Source organism: Rhinoderma darwinii, chromosome 3, assembly GCF_050947455.1.
Source record: "Rhinoderma darwinii isolate aRhiDar2 chromosome 3, aRhiDar2.hap1, whole genome shotgun sequence".
NCBI classification, from domain to species: domain Eukaryota; kingdom Metazoa; phylum Chordata; class Amphibia; order Anura; family Rhinodermatidae; genus Rhinoderma; species Rhinoderma darwinii.
Genome location: NC_134689.1, coordinates 77,953,803 through 77,972,576, shown reverse-complemented (window position 1 = coordinate 77,972,576; position 18,774 = coordinate 77,953,803). Strand labels below are relative to the sequence as shown.

At 39.5% G+C, this 18,774-nt stretch overlaps 8 non-coding genes across 8 annotated transcripts; all 8 read left to right on the top strand.

Annotated features, from left to right (window-relative positions):
- Window positions 1-848: 848 nt before the first annotated feature.
- On the top strand, window positions 849-931 carry TRNAL-CAG (transfer RNA leucine (anticodon CAG)). Its single transcript has one exon. It is a non-coding gene; the product is annotated as a tRNA-Leu (tRNA).
- Window positions 932-2,633: 1,702 nt separating this feature from the next.
- On the top strand, window positions 2,634-2,716 carry TRNAL-CAG (transfer RNA leucine (anticodon CAG)). The gene has a single exon. It is a non-coding gene; the product is annotated as a tRNA-Leu (tRNA).
- Window positions 2,717-7,413: 4,697 nt separating this feature from the next.
- On the top strand, window positions 7,414-7,496 carry TRNAL-CAG (transfer RNA leucine (anticodon CAG)). The gene has a single exon. It is a non-coding gene; the product is annotated as a tRNA-Leu (tRNA).
- A 1,349-nt stretch (window positions 7,497-8,845) lies between these two features.
- On the top strand, window positions 8,846-8,928 carry TRNAL-CAG (transfer RNA leucine (anticodon CAG)). Its single transcript has one exon. It is a non-coding gene; the product is annotated as a tRNA-Leu (tRNA).
- Window positions 8,929-10,277: 1,349 nt separating this feature from the next.
- On the top strand, window positions 10,278-10,360 carry TRNAL-CAG (transfer RNA leucine (anticodon CAG)). Its single transcript has one exon. It is a non-coding gene; the product is annotated as a tRNA-Leu (tRNA).
- A 2,670-nt stretch (window positions 10,361-13,030) lies between these two features.
- TRNAL-AAG (transfer RNA leucine (anticodon AAG)) lies at window positions 13,031-13,113 on the top strand. Its single transcript has one exon. It is a non-coding gene; the product is annotated as a tRNA-Leu (tRNA).
- A 1,914-nt stretch (window positions 13,114-15,027) lies between these two features.
- Window positions 15,028-15,110, top strand: TRNAL-CAG (transfer RNA leucine (anticodon CAG)). The gene has a single exon. It is a non-coding gene; the product is annotated as a tRNA-Leu (tRNA).
- Window positions 15,111-16,459: 1,349 nt separating this feature from the next.
- TRNAL-CAG (transfer RNA leucine (anticodon CAG)) lies at window positions 16,460-16,542 on the top strand. Its single transcript has one exon. It is a non-coding gene; the product is annotated as a tRNA-Leu (tRNA).
- Window positions 16,543-18,774: the final 2,232 nt, after the last annotated feature.

The following is an 18,774-nucleotide window of genomic DNA, read 5'->3' as shown; positions in this document are numbered from 1 at the left end:
TCATAAACCAATAACTACATGATGGAAATGGACAAGAAACAGTACTAATCTTTCTATTTTCTATTTCATATTTAAGTAACTATGTAAGACAATACAGATTCCTCTGCTTACTTGAGTGAATGTTATAGAGAATGGAACTCCACTAAACTACTGCTGGGTACCTCCCAGGGTAGTTTTTCTGTATTTTCAGGTTAAAGCAAGAACAAGGGTTCTTCAGGACCTCTTTGTTACAGCACTGTTAATCATAAACCAATAACTACATGATGGAAATGGAGAAGAAACAGTTCTAATCTTTCTATTTTAAATTCCCAAAAACTGGACCCTTAACATGACGGTTTTTTCTTCCATATCTGAAAGGCTTGGCTTTTCTATAAGTCAGGATGGCCGAGCGGTCTAAGGCGCTGCGTTAAGGTCGCAGTCTCCCCTGGAGGCTTGGGTTCAAATCCCACTAGTGACAATACAACTTTTCTTAAACACACTGCAATGTCATTCCGACAGCGCTAGTGAAAAAACCCACTATGCCAAAACACGCCCCAAAATGTTAGACTCTTCAGATGACTGGCTTGGCATCCAATCTTGAAAGTTTTCTTATTTGTGTAGGATAGGATGACCGAGCAGTCTCTCGTGAAGGCGTGGATTTAAATCCCACTTTTGAATACTCATATTTAAGTAAACTATGTAAGACAATACCGATTCCTCTGCTTACTTGAGTGAATGTTATAGAGAATGGAACTCCACTAAACTACTGCTGGGTACAGTTCTAATCTTTCTATTTTAAATTCCCAAAAACTGGACCCTTAACATGACGGTTTTTTCTTCCATTTCTGAAAGGCTTGGCTTTTCTATAAGTCAGGATGGCCGAGCGGTCTAAGGCGCTGCGTTCAGGTCGCAGTCTCCCCTGGAGGCGTGGGTTCAAATCCCACTTCTGACAATACAACTTTTATTAAACACACTGCAATGTCATTCCGAAAGCGCTAATGAAAAAACCCACTATGCCAAAACACGCCCCAAAATGTTAGACTCTTCAGATGACTGGCTTGGCATCCAATGTTGAAAGTTTTCTTATTTGTGTAGGATAGGATGACCGAGCAGTCTCTCGTGAAGGCGTGGATTTAAATGCCACTTTTGAATACTCATATTTAAGTAAACTATGTAAGACAATACCGATTCCTCTGCTTACTTGAGTGAATGTTATAGAGAATGGAACTCCACTAAACTACTGCTGGGTACCTCCCAGGGTAGTTTTTCTGTATTTTCAGGTTAAAGCAAGAACAAGGGTTCTTCAGGACCTCTTTTTTACAGCACTGTTAATCATAAACCAATAACTACATGATGGAAATGGACAAGAAACAGTACTAATCTTTCTATTTTCTATTTCATATTTAAGTAACTATGTAAGACAATACAGATTCCTCTGCTTACTTGAGTGAATGTTATAGAGAATGGAACTCCACTAAACTACTGCTGGGTACCTCCCAGGGTAGTTTTTCTGTATTTTCAGGTTAAAGCAAGAACAAGGGTTCTTCAGGACCTCTTTGTTACAGCACTGTTAATCATAAACCAATAACTACATGATGGAAATGGAGAAGAAACAGTTCTAATCTTTCTATTTTAAATTCCCAAAAACTGGACCCTTAACATGACGGTTTTTTCTTCCATATCTGAAAGGCTTGGCTTTTCTATAAGTCAGGATGGCCGAGCGGTCTAAGGCGCTGCGTTAAGGTCGCAGTCTCCCCTGGAGGCTTGGGTTCAAATCCCACTACTGACAATACAACTTTTCTTAAACACACTGCAATGTCATTCCGACAGCGCTAGTGAAAAAACCCACTATGCCAAAACACGCCCCAAAATGTTAGACTCTTCAGATGACTGGCTTGGCATCCAATCTTGAAAGTTTTCTTATTTGTGTAGGATAGGATGACCGAGCAGTCTCTCGTGAAGGCGTGGATTTAAATCCCACTTTTGAATACTCATATTTAAGTAAACTATGTAAGACAATACCGATTCCTCTGCTTACTTGAGTGAATGTTATAGAGAATGGAACTCCACTAAACTACTGCTGGGTACAGTTCTAATCTTTCTATTTTAAATTCCCAAAAACTGGACCCTTAACATGACGGTTTTTTCTTCCATTTCTGAAAGGCTTGGCTTTTCTATAAGTCAGGATGGCCGAGCGGTCTAAGGCGCTGCGTTCAGGTCGCAGTCTCCCCTGGAGGCTTGGGTTCAAATCCCACTACTGACAATACAACTTTTCTTAAACACACTGCAATGTCATTCCGACAGCGCTAGTGAAAAAACCCACTATGCCAAAACACGCCCCAAAATGTTAGACTCTTCAGATGACTGGCTTGGCATCCAATCTTGAAAGTTTTCTTACTTGTGTAGGATAGGATGACCGAGCAGTCTCTCGTGAAGGCGTGGATTTAAATCCCACTTTTGAATACTCATATTTAAGTAAACTATGTAAGACAATACCGATTCCTCTGCTTACTTGAGTGAATGTTATAGAGAATGGAACTCCACTAAACTACTGCTGGGTACAGTTCTAATCTTTCTATTTTAAATTCCCAAAAACTGGACCCTTAACATGACGGTTTTTTCTTCCATTTCTGAAAGGCTTGGCTTTTCTATAAGTCAGGATGGCCGAGCGGTCTAAGGCGCTGCGTTCAGGTCGCAGTCTCCCCTGGAGGCGTGGGTTCAAATCCCACTTCTGACAATACAACTTTTATTAAACACACTGCAATGTCATTCCGAAAGCGCTAATGAAAAAACCCACTATGCCAAAACACGCCCCAAAATGTTAGACTCTTCAGATGACTGGCTTGGCATCCAATCTTGAAAGTTTTCTTATTTGTGTAGGATAGGATGACCGAGCAGTCTCTCGTGAAGGCGTGGATTTAAATCCCACTTTTGAATACTCATATTTAAGTAAACTATGTAAGACAATACCGATTCCTCTGCTTACTTGAGTGAATGTTATAGAGAATGGAACTCCACTAAACTACTGCTGGGTACCTCCCAGGGTAGTTTTTCTGTATTTTCAGGTTAAAGCAAGAACAAGGGTTCTTCAGGACCTCTTTTTTACAGCACTGTTAATCATAAACCAATAACTACATGATGGAAATGGACAAGAAACAGTACTAATCTTTCTATTTTCTATTTCATATTTAAGTAACTATGTAAGACAATACAGATTCCTCTACTTACTTGAGTGAATGTTATAGGGAATGGAACTCCACTAAACTACTGCTGGGTACCTCCCAGGGTAGTTTTTCTGTATTTTCAGGTTAAAGCAAGAACAAGGGTTCTTCAGGACCTCTTTGTTACAGCACTGTTAATCATAAACCAATAACTACATGATGGAAATGGACAAGAAACAGTTCTAATCTTTCTATTTTAAATTCCCAAAAACTGGACCCTTAACATGACGGTTTTTTCTTCCATTTCTGAAAGGCTTGGCTTTTCTATAAGTCAGGATGGCCGAGCGGTCTAAGGCCCTGCGTTCAGGTTGCAGTCTCCCCTGGAGGCGTGGGTTCAAATCCCACTTCTGACAATACAACTTTTATTAAACACACTACAATGTCATTCCGACAGCGCTAGTGAAAAAACCCACTATGCCAAAACACGCCCCAAAATGTTAGACTCTTCAGATGACTGGCTTGGCATCCAATCTTGAAAGTTTTCTTATTTGTGTAGGATAGGATGACCGAGCAGTCTCTCGTGAAGGCGTGGATTTAAATCCCACTTTTGAATACTCATATTTAAGTAAACTATGTAAGACAATACCGATTCCTCTGCTTACTTGAGTGAATGTTATAGAGAATGGAACTCCACTAAACTACTGCTGGGTACCTCCCAGGGTAGTTTTTCTGTATTTTCAGGTTAAAGCAAGAACAAGGGTTCTTCAGGACCTCTTTTTTACAGCACTGTTAATCATAAACCAATAACTACATGATGGAAATGGACAAGAAACAGTACTAATCTTTCTATTTTCTATTTCATATTTAAGTAACTATGTAAGACAATACAGATTCCTCTACTTACTTGAGTGAATGTTATAGGGAATGGAACTCCACTAAACTACTGCTGGGTACCTCCCAGGGTAGTTTTTCTGTATTTTCAGGTTAAAGCAAGAACAAGGGTTCTTCAGGACCTCTTTGTTACAGCACTGTTAATCATAAACCAATAACTACATGATGGAAATGGACAAGAAACAGTTCTAATCTTTCTATTTTAAATTCCCAAAAACTGGACCCTTAACATGACGGTTTTTTCTTCCATTTCTGAAAGGCTTGGCTTTTCTATAAGTCAGGATGGCCGAGCGGTCTAAGGCCCTGCGTTCAGGTTGCAGTCTCCCCTGGAGGCGTGGGTTCAAATCCCACTTCTGACAATACAACTTTTATTAAACACACTACAATGTCATTCCGACAGCGCTAGTGAAAAAACCCACTATGCCAAAACACGCCCCAAAATGTTAGACTCTTCAGATGACTGGCTTGGCATCCAATCTTGAAAGTTTTCTTATTTGTGTAGGATAGGATGACCGAGCAGTCTCTCGTGAAGGCGTGGATTTAAATGCCACTTTTGAATACTCATATTTAAGTAAACTATGTAAGACAATACCGATTCCTCTGCTTACTTGAGTGAATGTTATAGAGAATGGAACTCCACTAAACTACTGCTGGGTACCTCCCAGGGTAGTTTTTCTGTATTTTCAGGTTAAAGCAAGAACAAGGGTTCTTCAGGACCTCTTTTTTACAGCACTGTTAATCATAAACCAATAACTACATGATGGAAATGGACAAGAAACAGTACTAATCTTTCTATTTTCTATTTCATATTTAAGTAACTATGTAAGACAATACAGATTCCTCTGCTTACTTGAGTGAATGTTATAGAGAATGGAACTCCACTAAACTACTGCTGGGTACCTCCCAGGGTAGTTTTTCTGTATTTTCAGGTTAAAGCAAGAACAAGGGTTCTTCAGGACCTCTTTGTTACAGCACTGTTAATCATAAACCAATAACTACATGATGGAAATGGAGAAGAAACAGTTCTAATCTTTCTATTTTAAATTCCCAAAAACTGGACCCTTAACATGACGGTTTTTTCTTCCATATCTGAAAGGCTTGGCTTTTCTATAAGTAAGGATGGCCGAGCGGTCTAAGGCGCTGCGTTAAGGTCGCAGTCTCCCCTGGAGGCTTGGGTTCAAATCCCACTACTGACAATACAACTTTTCTTAAACACACTGCAATGTCATTCCGACAGCGCTAGTGAAAAAACCCACTATGCCAAAACACGCCCCAAAATGTTAGACTCTTCAGATGACTGGCTTGGCATCCAATCTTGGAAGTTTTCTTATTTGTGTAGGATAGGATGACCGAGCAGTCTCTCGTGAAGGCGTGGATTTAAATCCCACTTTTGAATACTCATATTTAAGTAAACTATGTAAGACAATACCGATTCCTCTGCTTACTTGAGTGAATGTTATAGAGAATGGAACTCCACTAAACTACTGCTGGGTACCTCCCAGGGTAGTTTTTCTGTATTTTCAGGTTAAAGCAAGAACAAGGGTTCTTCAGGACCTCTTTTTTACAGCACTGTTAATCATAAACCAATAACTACATGATGGAAATGGACAAGAAACAGTACTAATCTTTCTATTTTCTATTTCATATTTAAGTAACTATGTAAGACAATACAGATTCCTCTACTTACTTGAGTGAATGTTATAGGGAATGGAACTCCACTAAACTACTGCTGGGTACCTCCCAGAGTAGTTTTTCTGTATTTTCAGGTTAAAGCAAGAACAAGGGTTCTTCAGGACCTCTTTGTTACAGCACTGTTAATCATAAACCAATAACTACATGATGGAAATGGACAAGAAACAGTTCTAATCTTTCTATTTTAAATTCCCAAAAACTGGACCCTTAACATGACGGTTTTTTCTTCCATTTCTGAAAGGCTTGGCTTTTCTATAAGTCAGGATGGCCAAGCGGTCTAAGGCCCTGCGTTCAGGTTGCAGTCTCCCCTGGAGGCGTGGGTTCAAATCCCACTTCTGACAATACAACTTTTATTAAACACACTGCAATGTCATTCCGACAGCGCTAGTGAAAAAACCCACTATGCCAAAACACGCCCCAAAATGTTAGACTCTTCAGATGACTGGCTTGGCATCCAATCTTGAAAGTTTTCTTATTTGTGTAGGATAGGATGACCGAGCAGTCTCTCGTGAAGGCGTGGATTTAAATGCCACTTTTGAATACTCATATTTAAGTAAACTATGTAAGACAATACCGATTCCTCTGCTTACTTGAGTGAATGTTATAGAGAATGGAACTCCACTAAACTACTGCTGGGTACCTCCCAGGGTAGTTTTTCTGTATTTTCAGGTTAAAGCAAGAACAAGGGTTCTTCAGGACCTCTTTTTTACAGCACTGTTAATCATAAACCAATAACTACATGATGGAAATGGACAAGAAACAGTACTAATCTTTCTATTTTCTATTTCATATTTAAGTAACTATGTAAGACAATACAGATTCCTCTGCTTACTTGAGTGAATGTTATAGAGAATGGAACTCCACTAAACTACTGCTGGGTACCTCCCAGGGTAGTTTTTCTGTATTTTCAGGTTAAAGCAAGAACAAGGGTTCTTCAGGACCTCTTTGTTACAGCACTGTTAATCATAAACCAATAACTACATGATGGAAATGGACAAGAAACAGTTCTAATCTTTCTATTTTAAATTCCCAAAAACTGGACCCTTAACATGACGGTTTTTTCTTCCATATCTGAAAGGCTTGGCTTTTCTATAAGTCAGGATGGCCGAGCGGTCTAAGGTGCTGCGTTAAGGTCGCAGTCTCCCCTGGAGGCGTGGGTTCAAATCCCACTACTGACAATACAACTTTTCTTAAACACACTGCAATGTCATTCCGACAGCGCTAGTGAAAAAACCCACTATGCCAAAACACGCCCCAAAATGTTAGACTCTTCAGATGACTGGCTTGGCATCCAATCTTGAAAGTTTTCTTATTTGTGTAGGATAGGATGACCGAGCAGTCTCTCGTGAAGGCGTGGATTTAAATCCCACTTTTGAATACTCATATTTAAGTAAACTATGTAAGACAATACCGATTCCTCTGCTTACTTGAGTGAATGTTATAGAGAATGGAACTCCACTAAACTACTGCTGGGTACCTCCCAGGGTAGTTTTTCTGTATTTTCAGGTTAAAGCAAGAACAAGGGTTCTTCAGGACCTCTTTGTTACAGCACTGTTAATCATAAACCAATAACTACATGATGGAAATGGACAAGAAACAGTTCTAATCTTTCTATTTTAAATTCCCAAAAACTGGACCCTTAACATGACGGTTTTTTCTTCCATTTCTGAAAGGCTTGGCTTTTCTATAAGTCAGGATGGCCGAGCGGTCTAAGGCGCTGCGTTCAGGTCGCAGTCTCCCCTGGAGGCGTGGGTTCAAATCCCACTTCTGACAATACAACTTTTCTTAAACACACTGCAATGTCATTCCGACAGCGCTAATGAAAAAACCCACTATGCCAAAACACGCCCCAAAATGTTAGACTCTTCAGATGACTGGCTTGGCATCCAATTTTGAAAGTTTTCTTATTTGTGTAGGATAGGATGACCGAGCAGTCTCTCGTGAAGGCGTGGATTTAAATGCCACTTTTGAATACTCATATTTAAGTAAACTATGTAAGACAATACCGATTCCTCTGCTTACTTGAGTGAATGTTATAGAGAATGGAACTCCACTAAACTACTGCTGGGTACCTCCCAGGGTAGTTTTTCTGTATTTTCAGGTTAAAGCAAGAACAAGGGTTCTTCAGGACCTCTTTTTTACAGCACTGTTAATCATAAACCAATAACTACATGATGGAAATGGACAAGAAACAGTACTAATCTTTCTATTTTCTATTTCATATTTAAGTAACTATGTAAGACAATACAGATTCCTCTGCTTACTTGAGTGAATGTTATAGAGAATGGAACTCCACTAAACTACTGCTGGGTACCTCCCAGGGTAGTTTTTCTGTATTTTCAGGTTAAAGCAAGAACAAGGGTTCTTCAGGACCTCTTTGTTACAGCACTGTTAATCATAAACCAATAACTACATGATGGAAATGGACAAGAAACAGTTCTAATCTTTCTATTTTAAATTCCCAAAAACTGGACCCTTAACATGACGGTTTTTTCTTCCATATCTGAAAGGCTTGGCTTTTCTATAAGTCAGGATGGCCGAGCGGTCTAAGGCGCTGCGTTAAGGTCGCAGTCTCCCCTGGAGGCGTGGGTTCAAATCCCACTACTGACAATACAACTTTTCTTAAACACACTGCAATGTCATTCCGACAGCGCTAGTGAAAAAACCCACTATGCCAAAACACGCCCCAAAATGTTAGACTCTTCAGATGACTGGCTTGGCATCCAATCTTGAAAGTTTTCTTATTTGTGTAGGATAGGATGACCGAGCAGTCTCTCGTGAAGGCGTGGATTTAAATCCCACTTTTGAATACTCATATTTAAGTAAACTATGTAAGACAATACCGATTCCTCTGCTTACTTGAGTGAATGTTATAGAGAATGGAACTCCACTAAACTACTGCTGGGTACCTCCCAGGGTAGTTTTTCTGTATTTTCAGGTTAAAGCAAGAACAAGGGTTCTTCAGGACCTCTTTGTTACAGCACTGTTAATCATAAACCAATAACTACATGATGGAAATGGACAAGAAACAGTTCTAATCTTTCTATTTTAAATTCCCAAAAACTGGACCCTTAACATGACGGTTTTTTCTTCCATTTCTGAAAGGCTTGGCTTTTCTATAAGTCAGGATGGCCGAGCGGTCTAAGGCGCTGCGTTCAGGTCGCAGTCTCCCCTGGAGGCGTGGGTTCAAATCCCACTTCTGACAATACAACTTTTCTTAAACACACTGCAATGTCATTCCGACAGCGCTAATGAAAAAACCCACTATGCCAAAACACGCCCCAAAATGTTAGACTCTTCAGATGACTGGCTTGGCATCCAATTTTGAAAGTTTTCTTATTTGTGTAGGATAGGATGACCGAGCAGTCTCTCGTGAAGGCGTGGATTTAAATCCCACTTTTGAATACTCATATTTAAGTAAACTATGTAAGACAATACCGATTCCTCTGCTTACTTGAGTGAATGTTATAGAGAATGGAACTCCACTAAACTACTGCTGGGTACCTCCCAGGGTAGTTTTTCTTTATTTTCAGGTTAAAGCAAGAACAAGGGTTCTTCAGGACCTCTTTTTTACAGCACTGTTAATCATAAACCAATAACTACATGATGGAAATGGACAAGAAACAGTACTAATCTTTCTATTTTCTATTTCATATTTAAGTAACTATGTAAGACAATACAGATTCCTCTGCTTACTTGAGTGAATGTTATAGAGAATGGAACTCCACTAAACTACTGCTGGGTACCTCCCAGGGTAGTTTTTCTGTATTTTCAGGTTAAAGCAAGAACAAGGGTTCTTCAGGACCTCTTTGTTACAGCACTGTTAATCATAAACCAATAACTACATGATGGAAATGGACAAGAAACAGTTCTAATCTTTCTATTTTAAATTCCCAAAAACTGGACCCTTAACATGACGGTTTTTTCTTCCATATCTGAAAGGCTTGGCTTTTCTATAAGTCAGGATGGCTGAGCGGTCTAAGGCGCTGCGTTCAGGTTGCAGTCTCCCCTGGAGGCGTGGGTTCAAATCCCACTTCTGACAATACAACTTTTATTAAACACACTGCAATGTCATTCCGACAGCGCTAGTGAAAAAACCCACTATGCCAAAACACGCCCCAAAATGTTAGACTCTTCAGATGACTGGCTTGGCATCCAATCTTGAAAGTTTTCTTATTTGTGTAGGATAGGATGACCGAGCAGTCTCTCGTGAAGGCGTGGATTTAAATCCCACTTTTGAATACTCATATTTAAGTAAACTATGTAAGACAATACCGATTCCTCTGCTTACTTGAGTGAATGTTATAGGGAATGGAACTCCACTAAACTACTGCTGGGTACCTCCCAGGGTAGTTTTTCTGTATTTTCAGGTTAAAGCAAGAACAAGGGTTCTTCAGGACCTCTTTTTTACAGCACTGTTAATCATAAACCAATAACTACATGATGGAAATGGACAAGAAACAGTTCTAATCTTTCTATTTTAAATTCCCAAAAACTGGACCCTTAACATGACGGTTTTTTCTTCCATTTCTGAAAGGCTTGGCTTTTCTATAAGTCAGGATGGCCGAGCGGTCTAAGGCGCTGCGTTCAGGTCGCAGTCTCCCCTGGAGGCGTGGGTTCAAATCCCACTTCTGACAATACAACTTTTCTTAAACACACTGCAATGTCATTCCGACAGCGCTAATGAAAAAACCCACTATGCCAAAACACGCCCCAAAATGTTAGACTCTTCAGATGACTGGCTTGGCATCCAATTTTGAAAGTTTTCTTATTTGTGTAGGATAGGATGACCGAGCAGTCTCTCGTGAAGGCGTGGATTTAAATCCCACTTTTGAATACTCATATTTAAGTAAACTATGTAAGACAATACCGATTCCTCTGCTTACTTGAGTGAATGTTATAGAGAATGGAACTCCACTAAACTACTGCTGGGTACCTCCCAGGGTAGTTTTTCTTTATTTTCAGGTTAAAGCAAGAACAAGGGTTCTTCAGGACCTCTTTTTTACAGCACTGTTAATCATAAACCAATAACTACATGATGGAAATGGACAAGAAACAGTACTAATCTTTCTATTTTCTATTTCATATTTAAGTAACTATGTAAGACAATACAGATTCCTCTGCTTACTTGAGTGAATGTTATAGAGAATGGAACTCCACTAAACTACTGCTGGGTACCTCCCAGGGTAGTTTTTCTGTATTTTCAGGTTAAAGCAAGAACAAGGGTTCTTCAGGACCTCTTTGTTACAGCACTGTTAATCATAAACCAATAACTACATGATGGAAATGGACAAGAAACAGTTCTAATCTTTCTATTTTAAATTCCCAAAAACTGGACCCTTAACATGACGGTTTTTTCTTCCATATCTGAAAGGCTTGGCTTTTCTATAAGTCAGGATGGCTGAGCGGTCTAAGGCGCTGCGTTCAGGTTGCAGTCTCCCCTGGAGGCGTGGGTTCAAATCCCACTTCTGACAATACAACTTTTATTAAACACACTGCAATGTCATTCCGACAGCGCTAGTGAAAAAACCCACTATGCCAAAACACGCCCCAAAATGTTAGACTCTTCAGATGACTGGCTTGGCATCCAATCTTGAAAGTTTTCTTATTTGTGTAGGATAGGATGACCGAGCAGTCTCTCGTGAAGGCGTGGATTTAAATCCCACTTTTGAATACTCATATTTAAGTAAACTATGTAAGACAATACCGATTCCTCTGCTTACTTGAGTGAATGTTATAGGGAATGGAACTCCACTAAACTACTGCTGGGTACCTCCCAGGGTAGTTTTTCTGTATTTTCAGGTTAAAGCAAGAACAAGGGTTCTTCAGGACCTCTTTTTTACAGCACTGTTAATCATAAACCAATAACTACATGATGGAAATGGACAAGAAACAGTACTAATCTTTCTATTTTCTATTTCATATTTAAGTAACTATGTAAGACAATACAGATTCCTCTGCTTACTTGAGTGAATGTTATAGAGAATGGAACTCCACTAAACTACTGCTGGGTACCTCCCAGGGTAGTTTTTCTGTATTTTCAGGTTAAAGCAAGAACAAGGGTTCTTCAGGACCTCTTTGTTACAGCACTGTTAATCATAAACCAATAACTACATGATGGAAATGGACAAGAAACAGTTCTAATCTTTCTATTTTAAATTCCCAAAAACTGGACCCTTAACATGACGGTTTTTTCTTCCATATCTGAAAGGCTTGGCTTTTCTATAAGTCAGGATGGCTGAGTGGTCTAAGGCGCTGCGTTCAGGTTGCAGTCTCCCCTGCAGGCGAGGGTTCAAATCCCACTTCTGACAATACAACTTTTCTTAAACACACTGCAATGTCATTCCGACAGCGCTAATGAAAAAACCCACTATGCCAAAACACGCCCCAAAATGTTAGACTCTTCAGATGACTGGCTTGGCATCCAATTTTGAAAGTTTTCTTATTTGTGTAGGATAGGATGACCGAGCAGTCTCTCGTGAAGGCGTGGATTTAAATCCCACTTTTGAATACTCATATTTAAGTAAACTATGTAAGACAATACCGATTCCTCTGCTTACTTGAGTGAATGTTATAGAGAATGGAACTCCACTAAACTACTGCTGGGTACCTCCCAGGGTAGTTTTTCTGTATTTTCAGGTTAAAGCAAGAACAAGGGTTCTTCAGGACCTCTTTTTTACAGCACTGTTAATCATAAACCAATAACTACATGATGGAAATGGACAAGAAACAGTACTAATCTTTCTATTTTCTATTTCATATTTAAGTAACTATGTAAGACAATACAGATTCCTCTGCTTACTTGAGTGAATGTTATAGAGAATGGAACTCCACTAAACTACTGCTGGGTACCTCCCAGGGTAGTTTTTCAGTATTTTCAGGTTAAAGCAAGAACAAGGGTTCTTCAGGACCTCTTTTTTACAGCACTGTTAATCATAAACCAATAACTACATGATGGAAATGGACAAGAAACAGTACTAATCTTTCTATTTTCTATTTCATATTTAAGTAACTATGTAAGACAATACAGATTCCTCTGCTTACTTGAGTGAATGTTATAGAGAATGGAACTCCACTAAACTACTGCTGGGTACCTCCCAGGGTAGTTTTTCTGTATTTTCAGGTTAAAGCAAGAACAAGGGTTCTTCAGGACCTCTTTGTTACAGCACTGTTAATCATAAACCAATAACTACATGATGGAAATGGACAAGAAACAGTTCTAATCTTTCTATTTTAAATTCCCAAAAACTGGACCCTTAACATGACGGTTTTTTCTTCCATATCTGAAAGGCTTGGCTTTTCTATAAGTCAGGATGGCCGAGCGGTCTAAGGCTCTGCGTTAAGGTCGCAGTCTCCCCTGGAGGCGTGGGTTCAAATCCCACTTCTGACAATACAACTTTTCTTAAACACACTGCAATGTCATTCCGACAGCGCTAATGAAAAAACACGCCCCAAAATGTTAGACTCTTCAGATGACTGGCTTGGCATCCAATCTTGAAAGTTTTCTTATTTGTGTAGGATAGGATGACCGAGCAGTCTCTCGTGAAGGCGTGGATTTAAATCCCACTTTTGAATACTCATATTTAAGTAAACTATGTAAGACAATACCGATTCCTCTGCTTACTTGAGTGAATGTTATAGAGAATGGAACTCCACTAAACTACTGCTGGGTACCTCCCAGGGTAGTTTTTCTGTATTTTCAGGTTAAAGCAAGAACAAGGGTTCTTCAGGACCTCTTTTTTACAGCACTGTTAATCATAAACCAATAACTACATGATGGAAATGGACAAGAAACAGTACTAATCTTTCTATTTTCTATTTCATATTTAAGTAACTATGTAAGACAATACAGATTCCTCTGCTTATTTGAGTGAAAGTTATAGAGAATGGAACTCAACTAAACTACTGCTGGGTACCTCCCAGGGTAGTTTTTCTGTATTTTCAGGTTAAAGCAAGAACAAGGGTTCTTCAGGACCTCTTTGTTACAGCACTGTTAATCATAAACCAATAACTACATGATGGAAATGGACAAGAAACAGTTCTAATCTTTCTATTTTAAATTCCCAAAAACTGGACCCTTAACATGACGGTTTTTTCTTCCATATCTGAAAGGCTTGGCTTTTCTATAAGTCAGGATGGCCAAGCAGTCTAAGGCGCTGCGTTAAGGTCGCAGTCTCCCCTGGAGGTGTGGGTTCAAATCCCACTTCTGACAATACAACTTTTCTTAAACACACTGCAATGTCATTCCGACAGCGCTAGTGAAAAAACACGCCCCAAAATGTTAGACTCTTCAGATGACTGGCTTGGCATCCAATTTTGAAAGTTTTCTTATTTGTGTAGGATAGGATGACCGAGCAGTCTCTCGTGAAGGCGTGGATTTAAATCCCACTTTTGAATACTCATATTTAAGTAAACTATGTAAGACAATACCGATTCCTCTGCTTACTTGAGTGAATGTTATAGAGAATGGAACTCCACTAAACTACTGCTGGGTACCTCCCAGGGTAGTTTTTCTGTATTTTCAGGTTAAAGCAAGAACAAGGGTTCTTCAGGACCTCTTTTTTACAGCACTGTTAATCATAAACCAATAACTACATGATGGAAATGGACAAGAAACAGTTCTAATCTTTCTATTTTAAATTCCCAAAAACTGGACCCTTAACATGACGGTTTTTTCTTCCATTTCTGAAAGGCTTGGCTTTTCTATAAGTCAGGATGGCCGAGTGGTCTAAGGCGCTGCGTTCAGGTCGCAGTCTCCCCTGGAGGCGTGGGTTCAAATCCCACTACTGACAATACAACTTTTCTTAAACACACTGCAATGTCATTCCGACAGCGCTAGTGAAAAAACCCACTATGCCAAAACACGCCCCAAAATGTTAGACTCTTCAGATGACTGGCTTGGCATCCAATCTTGAAAGTTTTCTTATTTGTGTAGGATAGGATGACCGAGCAGTCTCTCGTGAAGGCGTGGATTTAAATCCCACTTTTGAATACTCATATTTAAGTAAACTATGTAAGACAATACCGATTCCTCTGCTTACTTGAGTGAATGTTATAGAGAATGGAACTCCACTAAACTACTGCTGGGTACCTCCCAGGGTAGTTTTTCTGTATTTTCAGGTTAAAGCAAGAACAAGGGTTCTTCAGGACCTCTTTGTTACAGCACTGTTAATCATAAACCAATAACTACATGATGGAAATGGACAAGAAACAGTTCTAATCTTTCTATTTTAAATTCCCAAAAACTGGACCCTTAACATGACGGTTTTTTCTTCCATTTCTGAAAGGCTTGGCTTTTCTATAAGTCAGGATGGCCGAGCGGTCTAAGGCGCTGCGTTCAGGTCGCAGTCTCCCCTGGAGGCGTGGGTTCAAATCCCACTTCTGACAATACAACTTTTCTTAAACACACTGCAATGTCATTCCGACAGCGCTAATGAAAAAACCCACTATGCCAAAACACGCCCCAAAATGTTAGACTCTTCAGATGACTGGCTTGGCATCCAATTTTGAAAGTTTTCTTATTTGTGTAGGATAGGATGACCGAGCAGTCTCTCGTGAAGGCGTGGATTTAAATCCCACTTTTGAATACTCATATTTAAGTAAACTATGTAAGACAATACCGATTCCTCTGCTTACTTGAGTGAATGTTATAGAGAATGGAACTCCACTAAACTACTGCTGGGTACCTCCCAGGGTAGTTTTTCTTTATTTTCAGGTTAAAGCAAGAACAAGGGTTCTTCAGGACCTCTTTTTTACAGCACTGTTAATCATAAACCAATAACTACATGATGGAAATGGACAAGAAACAGTACTAATCTTTCTATTTTCTATTTCATATTTAAGTAACTATGTAAGACAATACAGATTCCTCTGCTTACTTGAGTGAATGTTATAGAGAATGGAACTCCACTAAACTACTGCTGGGTACCTCCCAGGGTAGTTTTTCTGTATTTTCAGGTTAAAGCAAGAACAAGGGTTCTTCAGGACCTCTTTGTTACAGCACTGTTAATCATAAACCAATAACTACATGATGGAAATGGACAAGAAACAGTTCTAATCTTTCTATTTTAAATTCCCAAAAACTGGACCCTTAACATGACGGTTTTTTCTTCCATATCTGAAAGGCTTGGCTTTTCTATAAGTCAGGATGGCTGAGCGGTCTAAGGCGCTGCGTTCAGGTTGCAGTCTCCCCTGGAGGCGTGGGTTCAAATCCCACTTCTGACAATACAACTTTTATTAAACACACTGCAATGTCATTCCGACAGCGCTAGTGAAAAAACCCACTATGCCAAAACACGCCCCAAAATGTTAGACTCTTCAGATGACTGGCTTGGCATCCAATCTTGAAAGTTTTCTTATTTGTGTAGGATAGGATGACCGAGCAGTCTCTCGTGAAGGCGTGGATTTAAATCCCACTTTTGAATACTCATATTTAAGTAAACTATGTAAGACAATACCGATTCCTCTGCTTACTTGAGTGAATGTTATAGGGAATGGAACTCCACTAAACTACTGCTGGGTACCTCCCAGGGTAGTTTTTCTGTATTTTCAGGTTAAAGCAAGAACAAGGGTTCTTCAGGACCTCTTTTTTACAGCACTGTTAATCATAAACCAATAACTACATGATGGAAATGGACAAGAAACAGTTCTAATCTTTCTATTTTAAATTCCCAAAAACTGGACCCTTAACATGACGGTTTTTTCTTCCATTTCTGAAAGGCTTGGCTTTTCTATAAGTCAGGATGGCCGAGCGGTCTAAGGCGCTGCGTTCAGGTCGCAGTCTCCCCTGGAGGCGTGGGTTCAAATCCCACTTCTGACAATACAACTTTTCTTAAACACACTGCAATGTCATTCCGACAGCGCTAATGAAAAAACCCACTATGCCAAAACACGCCCCAAAATGTTAGACTCTTCAGATGACTGGCTTGGCATCCAATTTTGAAAGTTTTCTTATTTGTGTAGGATAGGATGACCGAGCAGTCTCTCGTGAAGGCGTGGATTTAAATCCCACTTTTGAATACTCATATTTAAGTAAACTATGTAAGACAATACCGATTCCTCTGCTTACTTGAGTGAATGTTATAGAGAATGGAACTCCACTAAACTACTGCTGGGTACCTCCCAGGGTAGTTTTTCTTTATTTTCAGGTTAAAGCAAGAACAAGGGTTCTTCAGGACCTCTTTTTTACAGCACTGTTAATCATAAACCAATAACTACATGATGGAAATGGACAAGAAACAGTACTAATCTTTCTATTTTCTATTTCATATTTAAGTAACTATGTAAGACAATACAGATTCCTCTGCTTACTTGAGTGAATGTTATAGAGAATGGAACTCCACTAAACTACTGCTGGGTACCTCCCAGGGTAGTTTTTCTGTATTTTCAGGTTAAAGCAAGAACAAGGGTTCTTCAGGACCTCTTTGTTACAGCACTGTTAATCATAAACCAATAACTACATGATGGAAATGGACAAGAAACAGTTCTAATCTTTCTATTTTAAATTCCCAAAAACTGGACCCTTAACATGACGGTTTTTTCTTCCATATCTGAAAGGCTTGGCTTTTCTATAAGTCAGGATGGCTGAGCGGTCTAAGGCGCTGCGTTCAGGTTGCAGTCTCCCCTGGAGGCGTGGGTTCAAATCCCACTTCTGACAATACAACTTTTATTAAACACACTGCAATGTCATTCCGACAGCGCTAGTGAAAAAACCCACTATGCCAAAACACGCCCCAAAATGTTAGACTCTTCAGATGACTGGCTTGGCATCCAATCTTGAAAGTTTTCTTATTTGTGTAGGATAGGATGACCGAGCAGTCTCTCGTGAAGGCGTGGATTTAAATCCCACTTTTGAATACTCATATTTAAGTAAACTATGTAAGACAATACCGATTCCTCTGCTTACTTGAGTGAATGTTATAGGGAATGGAACTCCACTAAACTACTGCTGGGTACCTCCCAGGGTAGTTTTTCTGTATTTTCAGGTTAAAGCAAGAACAAGGGTTCTTCAGGACCTCTTTTTTACAGCACTGTTAATCATAAACCAATAACTACATGATGGAAATGGACAAGAAACAGTACTAATCTTTCTATTTTCTATTTCATATTTAAGTAACTATGTAAGACAATACAGATTCCTCTGCTTACTTGAGTGAATGTTATAGAGAATGGAACTCCACTAAACTACTGCTGGGTACCTCCCAGGGTAGTTTTTCTGTATTTTCAGGTTAAAGCAAGAACAAGGGTTCTTCAGGACCTCTTTGTTACAGCACTGTTAATCATAAACCAATAACTACATGATGGAAATGGACAAGAAACAGTTCTAATCTTTCTATTTTAAATTCCCAAAAACTGGACCCTTAACATGACGGTTTTTTCTTCCATATCTGAAAGGCTTGGCTTTTCTATAAGTCAGGATGGCTGAGTGGTCTAAGGCGCTGCGTTCAGGTTGCAGTCTCCCCTGCAGGCGAGGGTTCAAATCCCACTTCTGACAATACAACTTTTCTTAAACACACTGCAATGTCATTCCGACAGCGCTAATGAAAAAACCCACTATGCCAAAACACGCCCCAAAATGTTAGACTCTTCAGATGACTGGCTTGGCATCCAATTTTGAAAGTTTTCTTATTTGTGTAGGATAGGATGACCGAGCAGTCTCTCGTGAAGGCGTGGATTTAAATCCCACTTTTGAATACTCATATTTAAGTAAACTATGTAAGACAATACCGATTCCTCTGCTTACTTGAGTGAATGTTATAGAGAATGGAACTCCACTAAACTACTGCTGGGTACCTCCCAGGGTAGTTTTTCTGTATTTTCAGGTTAAAGCAAGAACAAGGGTTCTTCAGGACCTCTTTTTTACAGCACTGTTAATCATAAACCAATAACTACATGATGGAAATGGACAAGAAACAGTACTAATCTTTCTATTTTCTATTTCATATTTAATTAACTATGTAAGACAATACAGATTCCTCTGCTTACTTGAGTGAATGTTATAGAGAATGGAACTCCACTAAACTACTGCTGGGTACCTCCCAGGGTAGTTTTT